This window comes from Chrysemys picta, chromosome 5 (assembly GCF_011386835.1).
Source record: "Chrysemys picta bellii isolate R12L10 chromosome 5, ASM1138683v2, whole genome shotgun sequence".
Classification (NCBI taxonomy): Eukaryota; Metazoa; Chordata; order Testudines; family Emydidae; genus Chrysemys; species Chrysemys picta.
Window position 1 is genome coordinate 67670804 of NC_088795.1, and position 13851 is coordinate 67684654.

Sequence of the window (13851 nt, forward strand, 5' to 3'; positions counted from 1 at the left end):
CATTCCAGGCCAATGGGAGCTGCAGGAAGCAGCACAGGCCGAGGGATGTGCTGATCCCTGAAGTAGAGCATATTTTTTAGAAAAACATCCAATCTTGACTTAAAAATTTCAGTGATAGAGAACCCACAACAACCCTTAATAAGTTGTTCCACTAGTTAAATACCCTTACTTTTAATAAGTTATCCTTTATTTCTAATCTGAGTTTGTTCATCTTCAACTTCCAGCCATTGGATCTTGTTATAACTGTCTGCTAGACTGAAGAGCCCATTATCAAATATTTGTTCCCCATGTAGGTACTTATAGATTGTATTCATGTCACTCATTAACCTTTTCTTTGTTAAATTGAGCTCTTTGAGTCTATAAAGCATGTTTTCTAATCCTTTAATCAGTATTGTAGCTCTTTGAACCCTGCCCAATTTATCAATATCCTTCTTGAATTGTGGGGCACCAGAGCTGGTCACACCAGTGCCAAATACAGGGATAATACAACTTCCCTACCCCTACTCAATATTCTCCAGTTTATACATCCAAGGATGGCATTAACCCTTTGGCCACAGCACCACATTGGGAGCTTACGTTCAGCTGATTATCCACTATGACCATCCCCCTCCCCCAAGTTTTTTTCAGAATCACTGGTTAGAGTCCCTGTGACTGTGTGTTCTTCAGAATCCAGGACAAATGATAGGGCAGACTCGACTAGAATGCAGAAATCTAGTCCCCTCTTCCACTGGGGATTTCTTGCAACAGTTTCATTAAGCCCATGGGCCAGCACAGACAGCTCAACAGTCTTTATGTAGCAAAGCAAAGAAACTGTCCCAAAACCAAACTCAATAGTTTTGTGCTGGCCTGCTTGCGTCCCTCACTCCTTCTGGAAGGCTCCTGCAGTCTCTGCAGTGGTTCTAGGCTGGCCCTTTCCTCAGGGAGCAAAGGGTAGAAGGTCTGTTCTTCTCCCTCATCAGCTCACTACTGAGCGCTCCTCTTCCTTTTTTACCTGCCCCTTCATTACCTGACAGCGAGTGCACATGTAGCAGAGTGGGGCTGAGTGGGCCCACATCAGCTCATTAACCTTTACCAGCTCACTGTGGGGTTGGTACCCCCATCACAAGTATGGCCTATATTCTTTGTTCCTAGTTATCTGACCTTACATTTGGCTATATTGAAATCAGGGGCAGCTCTATGTTTTTTGCCGCCCCAAGCATGACAGGCAAGCAGCTTTTGGCGGCGTGCCTGCCGGTGGTCCACTAGTCATGCAGATTCGGCCATCGGCGTCCCTGCCGCCGAATTGCTGCCGAAGCCTCACAACCAGCGGATCTCCCGCAGGTGCGCCGCCGAAAGCTGCCTGCCTGCTGCCCTCACCCCGCGGCTTGCCGCGCCAGGCACGCGCTTGCTGCACTGGTGCCTGGAGCTGCCCCTGATTGAAATGCACACTGTTTGCTTTCATCCAGCTTACCAAGAGAGCCAGATTGCTCCAGCGGCCTGTCCTATTCATAACGTACCACTCCTTCAATCTTTGTCTCATCTGCAAACTTCACCAGCGATTATTTAATGTTTTCCTCCAGATCATTGATAAAAATGCTCAATAGAGTAGGGCCAAGAGTAGATCTCAGTGGGACATCACCAGGAAACACACCCGCTCAAATTGTATTCCCATTTACAATTACATTTTGAGTCCTATGAGGCAGTTTTTAGTCCATTTAACGTGTGCAGTGTTGATTTTGCATTGTTCTAGTTTCTTACTCAAAATGTTATGCAGAACCAAGTCAAATGCTGTACATATGTTTAAGTACATTACATCAAATTAATGCCTGATAATTACATAATCATAAAATATTTCTCAAGCATAGAATTGTTTCTACTTTTAGAGAGACACACGCATAGCATCTGGTAGAATTATATGCTACTCTGTGTGTATGCAAGATAGAACCCATGAAAATTATTTATTTACAAAATGTGCTCCCACAGAACCCAGATTTATTTGTTATGCACCAGGAAAACAATTTTATGAACAATTTCAGTATTGTTTCCATTTCTAATATTTTATGCAAAACGTTTTGCAAAAACTGTTTTCAAAGCTTTTCATTTACTGAAAACTGGGTTTTCAGTAAGAAAATATCTTTCAGTAAACAAAATAAAAAAGAAAAATTTGAAAATAATTTAAATAAAAATTTAGAGAAGAATTGACAGTTTCAGTAATATTGACAATTTTTCATGGTTTTGTATTTTATTAAAAAAGCAATTTTTGACAAATTTTTTGCTGTGAAAAATTTTGACCAGCTCTAAAATGTACATGACAAGATTGCACAAAAACTGAATGTTAATATATTGCATCATGTAACAAATTGAATGCATGATGTAATTAAATGAATACACAGAAGTGGACAGAGGTAAAGTTGTACCTGCAACCTTAATTGTTTCATCTTCTGGCTTTTGAGTACACAACTGTGCTACCTTAGTTTTATCTTATACATATTACATCCAAAATTATTGTTAAAAGTATATTATTACGGTTGCACAGTCAAGCACTCAAAAGTTAGGAAATGCCTAAATTAAGATTTCCCATGCAATCTTAATTCATCCCCCTTGTGCTAAGGCACCATGATACAATCTCCAATTACTTGATCAGACACTACTTTTTTCCCATGACTCTTTTCCTTCCTCATTTTTCCTGACTCAATTGTTGTTGAAGTTGGAAGGATATGTAGTGAATGAGAAAAGGGACTGTAGAAAGGGAAAGGATGGAATGTGAGAACTGTGATTTTTCAGGGGCTCATAAATTGGCCATCTTTGGGTGGATTGTCACAGGGACAGCAAAGCACATACCCTTGACATCAGGCTGACCCCCCCTACCAAATTTCAAGTCCCTGCTCCAAAACATAGAGACACTGGAGTTTCTCAACTAAAGAGTTGTAAGACTTTAAAAAAAAAAAACATGGACAAAACAATGTAATTTTCCATAATCTTGTTTTCAGAAACAGCTGAACAAAAAAAATATATCCAGCACTGGGCAAACAGCTGGCATGGAACATTTTAAGCCCCTATGGTTAAAATCTGGCAAAATTATTAGCAACTGAAAATAGGGTCTTTTAATAGAAACTGTCAGGCAACCTTAATAATAAGTGTCACCACCTGCTCTGCCTATAATTTAGAGATATAGATAGGTTGCAATAGGTTTGTATTTTTCCCTTCACATGCAGGGTAACAATTTTACCCTCATTAGGAAGAATAGCTGCTAATTTCTGCCCTCATTAGGGAGAACAGCGGTTATCCTAACCTGTCTTTCACTAATTATCTTTACACTTCAGTAGTTAGGAAAACAGGCCAATTTCATTCCTGCTTGTGCAGCAAACAACATATTCCACCATCCTGCATCAGTCTTGCCTGCTTTATCTGAGGGATTGTACTACCATTGGTGAACAGTCCACTCTCAAGCTGTCCATCAACTGATCTGTGCAAAGTGTTCTGAAGGAGCTTTCTCCTGAGACAGATTAGGATTATGACTGAATCAATACATCTCTACCTACGTTATCTTGAACCCAGCATTTGCAGGGTGGCATTGGCCACATGAACGACCCCCACAGAAAGGAGACTGCAGGCACTTTGCGTCACCAGAACCCCAGAAATGGACTTTACATCACAAAAGATTCGGGATACATTTGGTATATTTATGTATAAAGCCATATCCACGTGCATAATTTTCTCATCAGGGATTTCTGGTGACAATGTAAACTCTAACATTGGTGACACCAGAATCCAAAGATGATATACTGTAGATTTAAAATAGGTTTGTCTTAAAAAGATCCCTTATCCACAAGATATCCACACCCATATTTTCCTATAAATTGCATCACTCATGGCTATATTTTAAAAAAGTGGCAGCTAAGGTCTGCACGTGAAATGTGGATGCAGTTTATAAAAGAAACAAGAGCAAAATGACATGCAGTAACCCATTTTCTGCACTCATGTGGGAGTGTGGATACACCAATTAAATGCATTTTTGCAAGAATGTGGCCCTTACATTTGTATTTATTTGATCTTCCACATTCATTCCTATATCTCAGTCTGGAAAAAAATAAATCAAGGTATTTCAGAGGATATTTTGATCCACTGTATTTCATTTAACTACGTAGGGCCAAATTCTTCCCTCATTTACATCTCTGCAAGCCCATGGGGCATTAACAAAGCCTTTCTGAAGTTCTCAGGGTACATCTCACCACAGCCAGGGATGTGAATTGCAGCTCGTATAGATGTACCCATCCTAGCTTTAATTTAGCCAGCTTGCTAAAAACGGACGTGAGGATGTGGCAAGTGTGGGCTTCAGTGTGGACTGCACAAGCCTGCTGGACACCAGTGGGCACATAACTTACATTTGTAGCCCATGCTGAAGCCTGTGCCAGTGTGTTCTCACTTCAATTTTAGTGAGCTACTTAGATTAAAACTAGCACGGCTATATGGTGACCATAGCATGTGTGAAAAATCAGGACAGGGGTGTGGGGGTAATAGGCACCTATATAAGAAAAAGCCCCTAATATCGGGACTATCCCTACGAAATTGGGATATCTGGTCAACTTACACGGGTATGTCTATACGAGCTGCAAATCACACCTCTGGCTGCAGTGTAGACGTACCTTCAAAGACAGAAGAGAGGGCAGATACATTCTGTGACGGCATGGTACATAAACCACCCATGCTGCCAACTATAAGGAGCAGCTAAAGAGGTATATGAAGCTGCCTTCATGGGGCTGGATGGCTGTAAATGAGGCTAAATATGGGTGTTATGTTGTCACTCAACAACGTACATTGGGACCCATTACCTTGTCAGCATGCCACAGAAAGCAGCTCCTTTCTCTGTCTTGCTGGCCACCCCCACTGTAATTGCACCAGGCTTTACTTGCCTTTGTTCTGAAACAGGCACGAAGGCATTTGATGGAAGGATGCTTCTGCCCGTGGGGACTCCCAACAGAGTCCTGAAGGGGAATACACACTATCCAAACTTTCAGGTACTTCCTCTAGAACAGGGGTTGGAATGGAAATTGTATGGCAGGCCATGAATGCTCACAAAATTGGGAGTTGGGGTGCGGGAGGGGGTGAGAGCTCTGGCTGGGGGTGTGGGCTCTGGGGTGGGGTCAGAAATGAGGAGTTCAGGGTGTGGGAGGGGGCTCCGGACTGGGACAAAGGGATGGGTACCAGGGCGAGGGAGGGGTCAGGGCTCCTGCTGGGGGTGTGGCTGCGGATGAGGGGTTGGGGTGCAGGAGGGTGCTCTGGGCTAGGACTGAGGGCTTTGGAGGGTGCGAGGGGGATCAGGGTTGGGGTGCAGGAGGGAATCAATGGTGCAGGCTCTGGGTGGCGCTTACCTCAAGCAGCTCCCAGAAGCAGTGGCATGTCCCCCCTCCGGCTCCTACGAGGAGGCGTGACCAAGCGGCTCTGCATGCTGCCCTGTCTGCAGGCGCCACCCCGCAACTCCCATCGGCTGTGGTTCCTGGCCAATGGGAGCTGTGAGGGCAGTGCTTGAGGCAGGGGCAGTGTGTGGAGCTCCCTGTCTGCCCCTATGCATAGGAGCCAGAGGGGGGACATGCTGCTGCTTCCAGGAGCCACGCGGAGTAGGGCAAGCCCCTGACCCTGCTCCCCAGCGGGAGCTCAAGGGCCAGATTAAAACGTCTGGAGGGCCAGATGCGGCCCCTGGGCCGTAGTTTGCCCACCCCTGCTCTAGAAGCAACCCCAGAGAATTGTGCCCTACATTCCTTTTCCAAACTTTTCACAGACCAGAAGAAAAGAACCTATCCATGTACCCACGCTTAGTGGACATAAAGCCACGCACCTACTGACAAGAAGATTACATTTGTCCCAGATTTCTTTTTTTATGAAGAGAGACTTAAATAGGCAGGCACAATCTGGCCCTAAAGTGCAAGGTGTATCCCACCTCAGCAGGGATTAACCCAGTGCGAGGATGAGCCTCCAGTGGAAAAGAGGCTCCTGTGCCATCCCTTCTGCTGCTGGAAGGGGGCATGGCCAGAGGAAAGGCACTGTTCCACACTAATCCATGGTGGTTTGGGACTCCTGGAGCCATTAGCATCCAGCATAATTTACTGAGCAACCCTCAGTAAGTGGGCAGAGAGGGACCAGCTCCATGCACAGCTGTAACGGATCCATGCATTGCTCTACGTACAGTCTGGCAGTCTTGAAAAGTCCATTATAAAAATTTCAGTCATCCAGTCGGATGTGTCAATACCATGTGTCTTAGATAATCAATCACACACCACAAACAGCAAATGACTGAAAATTTAGACTGTGAACAACCCACAGCAAATAATTAACACATTTATAAGAATCAAACTCAGCTCAGATAATTTGTCAACAGGAAAAAGAGTTAAATCTGCTGAATAAATTATTCTCTCTGGATAGTTCATCCAGCAGTAGACAACAGCATATTGAGTTTCTCCCTCCTTCATTTGGCAGACTTGCCTTCTGATCACACACTCTTTTTCTTTCTATTCCAGTTTTTCAATACAAAATAATCTAAATGACAAATTGGTCTTCCTCTCCCTCTAAACCTAGTGTGAATGAAGCACATTAATTCTGCATACTGAATGTAATCAATTTGTATACCTCTGCTCTGTCATTCCTGCCCTTCCATTATGCCATATAGTCAGCTGTCTCTATCTGAATACAGAAAAACACCTTTTGAAAATGTTGTACCACACTAACATAATTTCATAATGGTTCTGGTAAAATGCTCTCTTGATTTCTCAAAACGTGATCAGAATAAAGAAGAGAGTCAAGAGCAAAATGTACTAGGGAATGCAGGCTATGAACGATTTATTTTGTCTACAATACTTCTATTAATCTTCTTTCATTATAACTGATGAACAGTTTAATCATGTAAATAGTTACGACTCATTTCTATCCAATGCACTGCCAGTGACACTCAAAATTGCAGTGCAAAACAAGACCTCATAACACCCCAAAATTTAGGATTAAGGAACCAAACCCACAATTTTAATAATATAAATTGTAATATACACATCAGCCAATAGCCTCTACATCTCTGTTAATCAGAGATAAATGCTGAAAGCAATAACTTGATGACCTATTCAAGAGATGCAACCCTTGATTCCTCAATTATAGTTTTATATCAGGGTCACTGGTGGAGTTCCCCGTACCAGTGCGTAATAAGGCTTTCCCTACTATATTCTCACACTGTCCGTGCCCCTGGCAAAACCTGTGCCAAAATTTTGGGAAAGGAGGCTCAGAGCTTGTCTACACTTAGGGCATGGCTACACTAGAAGATGTAGAGTGCTTTGAGTTAAACCAGCCTTCGTAGAGTGCAGTAGGGAAAAACACTGCAGTCTGTCCACACTGACAGCATCAAGCGCACTGGTGTGGCCACATTTGCGGCACTTGCAGTGGCATTGGGAGCGGTGCATTATGGATAGCTATCCCATCATGCAAGTGACTGCAACGTGCTTTTCAAATGGGGTGGAGTGTGACAGGGAGTGTGTTGTGTGTATGTGGGGGGAGAGAGAGTCGGTTTTGGGGGGGCTAAGAGCATGTCAGCATACTGTATTGTAAGTTCAGACAGCAGCAGACCCCCCACCCCCCGCCTCTCTCTCTCTCTCTCTCACACACAGCATTCCACACTAATGGTTGCTTTGTCTCGGAGCAGATAAGCAGCTGGCTGTCAAAAATGGAGCTTTCAAAGGGCATATCCGCATTCCTGCTGCGATTCAAAACAAAAACAAGAGTGGCCACTTGACTTAAGGGGATTATGGGACGTTTCCGGAGGCAAATCAGAGCGCAGTATTGCAACACCTTGTTCACACTGGTGCCGCGGCGCTCCAGCGGGGGCACACCAAACATTATTCCACTCGCTGTAGCCGCGGAGTCAGAGCGTTCTACGTGCCTTGCCAGTGTGGATGGGTAGAGAGCTAGGGTGCCCGGGGCTCCTTTATTGCGCTGTAACTTGCAAGTGTAGCCAAGCCCTTAAAATGCTACAGCAGCACAGCTGCACCGCTGCAATTGTAGTGCTTTAGTATAAATACTACCTACACAGACGGGAGGGCTTCCCCCATCGGTGTAGGTAATCCACCTCCCTGAGCTGGATCCACCTCCTTCCGTCAACCTAGAGCTGTCTACACTGGGGTTAGGTAGGTTTAGCTACAACTCTCAGGGTTGCATATTTTCATAGCTACACATATGGTCCTAGCATAGACCAGGCCTCCAACAACCATAATTCCACCATGCAGGGACATTTATCTAACAAGCTGCAACATAGCCAGCAGCATCTACATGTCTTATAAAAAACACTGCTTCTTCATTGCACCACACTTTTGTTACTTTGGGTACTAGCCTGAGCTGTGATCACTCTTCCAGTAAATGCCATATTTCTTTTAGAGAGCTGTTACAAACAGGTGAGCCCTGCAAGAAACTCTAAATGAAAGGAAAAAAGATATGGAGAAACAGAAGTCTATTCACAGTTAAGATTGCTACCAAGTTTCCATTTTAAATCTGATGTTGCCCCCTGCTGCCATAAAATCCATCAGAAGAAGTCCCATCCACCTCAAGTTTGGGTAGCTTTTTTCTCGAAAGTTTGAAGTAATTTGGATAAGCAATTAATTTATTATAACCCCCACCTCCCCACAAAAACTCTGTTAAACGTAGTTCCAACAGCCTTCTAACTTTTTGCTATTTCCCAGTAAAACTGGAAAGAAGAAGAGGACTACCTAGTTTATTGGACTCTCCCGGATGAGATTTGTGCCCATTACTAAAACTTAGTTGCTTAAAGTCTAATTTTAACAGTTATTAACTTCTTAATGGCTCTTCTTGTATCCCCACCCATTCTGTTAGGAGCATGTTGGAGACAAAACTTGTAGGCCTAATACTGTACATACATACATCCTTCCACCAGCAGCTCAAATACTGCATGAGGAAGAGAGGTAAGCTTGTGCATTTCTCCTTGCCACTACCTGCCTGCCCAGCCATCTTGGAATTTGAACAGGGAGGGAGCCCCCCTGTGATGCTGTATGATTTAAACATGACCATTTATCTCATTAATATTGCCTCTCTTGGACAATTGCAATACATCTTGTACGAAGTATATCTTGTAAAGTGTCAATGGAAAAGTTATGATTTGCTGAGTACGATTATCTTGTTTATAGCATGTATCATTTTTGTATCTGAAGTTGAAAATATTGACTGTATACCGGTATTTCAAACGCATTTGCTCCTCAGGTAACCCCCACCAGGTAGTTTATATCCAGTCTAGCCAGCACATTGTGAATGGACCAACCATTAAAGGACACAGATATAGAAGCAGCTTGTCCCCACCCCATTAGCCAAAATATGAGTAATGGCTACTCCTATGAGTCATCAAAGCATGCAAGGGCATGTGACTTTCTCATGTGACCCTGGACTTCATCTTGTGCCTGTAATTTTCCACGAACTAAGAATAAGAGCATCCTCCCCACATGGGTGATGATATAAAAGACCCTGGAACCATCTCCATTTTGCCTCTTTCCTGCTCTGATCTCTGGACTATGAACTTCCACTAAAAGGAGCATTCCAACCAATGGACTGAGGACCTTCCAATCTCTTGGAAGTTGAGACTTTACAAGCCAGTAGTTTATTCCAACATTGCTACAAACCTGATTCAAGAACTTTGCAATGAGTATGTATGTATGTATATAATTTCTTTGATCAAATTTTAACTCTCTCCTCCTTCTTTTCTCTTATAAATAAACTTTTAGATATTAGATAATAAAGGATTGGCAACAGCGTGATTATTGGGTAAGATCTGAGTTATATATGGACCTGGCTAAATGGTTGCTCTTTTGAGATTAGAAGGACCCTTTGTTGGATACATTGGTTATAAATAACCACACATCATAAATCTAGTTTCTGGGTGGTGAAACAAGGGCTGGAATGCCTAAGGAGACTGCAGTTTGGACTTCTTGTTAACCAGTGTGGTGAGACAGAAGTTTACTTTTGTTTCTGGCTTGGCATATCTAACAATAGAATAACCACCAGTTTGGCGTGAGCCTCAGCAGTTTGTCCTGAATTTGGTATCCTCAGCTGTCAACCACTAGGGCACGGTGACACCCCCATACAATGCAGAGATCCACTTCCCTGACCTAACCCCTTGCCCCAGCTAAAAGAGACCACCTCTCATGAGGGGAAGCTTGTTCGACCTCAAGACGCTAAAGTGTCCAATCCCTGACCAGCCACCCAGTCTTACACTGCAGTAAACATGCATCACTGACTTATGTGGAAATTTGGAGGGAGCTCCTTATTAATATGTTGGCAGCACTTTACTCACTCTGAATACGACACATAGATGGGTAGAGTGTATGCCCTATATGCCAGGATATGCAGTGCAGAAGAGTGTGACTATATGAGCACATACAACAACCCCAAAGTGAATATTTCATTCCTTTTTTTATTCCTGAAAGAAACATTTGAATCTATGGAAAGAAACTACAAATCAGCTGTTGACTAAATAGCTAAGTAGCTTGTACCACAGTACCTAGTAAGATTCTTTCAGCTGAATCAGTATTATCGCATAATACATCTTCTCCCTTCTGTGGAGCTGTAGGCAAATTTAACAAGTAAAATAACTTAGTAGCAATGAAAAATTAGCATGATTTTGATTTTGTAGCATCCTTCCTAGATGTGCAATCTTCCATAGGTGATACATCTAGAACAGTGGTCTCCAAACTTTTTTGATCGCGCACCCCTATCAATAAACAAAATTTGAGCATGCACCCCCTGCCACGCCGCAGGGCCAGCTCTACCATTTTTGCCACCCCCAGCAACAACAACAAAAAAGCCGAACTGCCGAAGCAAAAAAAAAAAAAAAAAAAAGCTGCTCCTCCTACTGCGCACCCTGAAGGATCCTCTTGCACACCCCCTGGTGTGCGCGCACCCCATTTTGGAGACCACTGATCTAGAATGACTGCAAGAAATACAGCACTTTCCCTGAGAGTGAGGAAAGGGTGGCCTTATGTCTCTCTTAACATGGCAGCATTTTAAAAGAAGAGGGCAGATTCTCAGCTGTGCCACATTTACACTCCATAGAGCTGAGCAGAGTGACAGGGAAAGGAGGTGCCATGGATCCAATTATGTAGGCTGTAGCAGTCACACACAGACACTGCAGAGCTGCCTAGGTCTCAGGTGGAATGCCACATACTCTGCCCCACCCCTTCCTTGTTCCTCCTGATGTCAGGGGAATCTTTGGCTACTCCTTTAGGGTAGCTTTCCACCTGCATTTGTGTGCTCCCTCAGCAATTCCAATCTGGCAAAGTCAGGGCTGAGACTCTGTTCAAGCATTTATCTAATTTTAAACATGCCTGTGATGCTTTCTTTTGTGATTTTAATCACTCAGTCTTATTTTGGGTTGCATGTGTCTGTGTGTATTTTCAGAGTGAATACTGAAGATAGGTTCATGGGTCAAGCAGGTATTAGATGTTGCTGAATATTAACAGGGAGTTTTTTAATAAACTAGAAAGGAATTGTGTATGCAGCAAAATTACAGTAGTGGAGATTTCTTACTAATATGTCGTACAAGAAGAAAACGTGCTTCCCTTATTTTTATAATCAAACCAGGACAAAACACTTGGATTCAACTAAGGCAGTTACACGTTCCAACCTTGGCCATAACTAATGGAATCAGGATAGAGTGGAAACACAGGAAGCTACCAGTTTCTATCCCATCCATATCTAATACTAGCACAGCTACAGTGCCACCACAATGAAGAGTCAACACGATGGGACAAAGAGCCAGGTAGAGAGATTTGCCAGCTTCTCATAAGGGTGCCTGATCCTTTCATATACCTACTCCGTGTTCATGTTTACCATGAGATCAAGTAGGGCACACCCCTCTCTAAGCTGGGCACCCCTTTTTCACTACACTTGAGCCTGGGCCAGAGTTTTATGTGAACCTTCAAAAGTTTCACTTCCAGCCTCAAGCCAGGAAATTTTACACTGCTGTAAAAGCAACTATGACGGTTGAACCTTAAAGGGTCCTCCTATTTCCCTCTCTGTAATATCCTCCTATCTCCTAGTTTCTGACCCTACCTAATGTACCACACATTTATTTTGGTGCATAAACACTGTAGTGAAAGTACACTTGAGAAACACATAAGATGATAAAGGAAATTTAATTTAACAGTTCCTAGGCCTCCTTCTCGCCCTACATGACCTTTCTCCTCCTTTCCTGCAAGCCCCAGGGTGAGCAAAATGTGGATTAGGTAGCAGCCATAGCTCTACAGATAGAGGATTCCCAGGACAGTCATAGTAAAGCTGGGTGGGTGGACAGAAAAGCAATAAAGAGAAAAATGGAGTCCATGCTTGCATCTGAAAACACAATTTGAGTTCATGGGTTGGGGCAGCAACTAGGCCCTGTCTACCTGAAAAAGTTACACTTGTTTCATTTAAATCATTTTTTAAAATTGATTTAGTTAAATCCGGGCAAGCCCTTGTGTGGACATATTTATTTTGGGTAAAGAGAGAATTATATTCAGTTCATAACTGAATTTTCTTATTCTATATTTGTACAGTACCTAGCACATGGACCCTCAATATATGTTCAGGTCTCAAAGTGCTACTGTAATATAAATAAATAATAATAATAATAATAATAATTTATTGCAGTAGTAGGCAGGGCCCCAAGCATGGATCAGGACCAAAACACAAAACAAAATGATGGGCCCGGCTCCCAAGATCTCACAATGTACGTACACAATGAGACACAACAGGCAGATACAACAAACAAATAATGAAAAAGGGAGCTATGTTGTGGCTTGCCATTGAAGGATGTACAGCACATGATCCACTAATAATTATATCTTACATATAGTAATCTGAAGGAGCACACTGTCTATACTTCCACTGCCTGACAATTTTCTTAATCAGGACCATAGGAGCTTACTGCCAGACACAAAGTACACTGTATCACGCCATGTAGTTTCACCACACACATTCATTTCCCCATTCTACTTCTGTTTACATTTTCATACCAATTCTTCCCAAAAAGAAGATTGCAACGTTTTCAGTCACTGTACCAACATATTAGGTCTGATTCTCATTTACAGTAAGGCCCACTGCCAGGGGACTCACTGGAAATGAGAAAAAGGCCCAGCATATTTTTTTAAAGAAATACTAACTTTAATGCCTGATTCTCCCCTATAACTTCCTTTTCAATTTACTGATGAATTGATTTACTCAAGTTCACTCAGTTTTAAAGGGGTCAGTAAGCTGAAGAGTGTTTTTACTCACAATCCTGTGATCTTTCAGATCCACTGACACACTGCCATGTACTGATTTAATGTTGTGATGTTGGTCTGAAATCCTTCCTTTTAATAGTTTCCTCAGGCACAACTTCTCTGCTTAGCTGGACAACTTGTTGATGTTACTTTATCTTAATTCTAATTCCTTTTAATATATTTTTTCCTTCAAATATTGAATTTATTATTATTCCATGCACTTCCAAGGGTCTGTCACTGTGAATGGTGCCAGACTGACAGCCCTGGAAACCAAAGACCTCTATTAATTCACATAACACATCATGGATAGCAGCTGCACAAACTTCCCCACACTACCTGCCAGCATACCTCTGTCCTAACCTGGAAGGTAGTTCACTATTCATGCTGATACAACCCTTAATGTATGTGCCAAGCCTGCCAAAGGAATGCCAGCTATAAGGATGTCATGTATAATATGCACTGACTTGAGACCAAGAACTCACTTCATGTAGGTCAATGAACAGTCCCAGAGAGTAACACATTTCAATCACTACAGACCAGAGATGGATTTGAACTGGTCATATAAGAATGAAAGCCTCCGTATCCCATTAGCATTGAG

At 42.8% G+C, this 13851-nt stretch overlaps 1 protein-coding gene across 12 annotated transcripts in view; it reads right to left on the bottom strand.

Annotated features, from left to right (window-relative positions):
- The window catches only part of MARCHF1 (membrane associated ring-CH-type finger 1), a 462831-nt gene that overhangs the window by 48948 nt on the left and 400032 nt on the right, over window positions 1-13851 (bottom strand). The window lies entirely within an intron of this gene.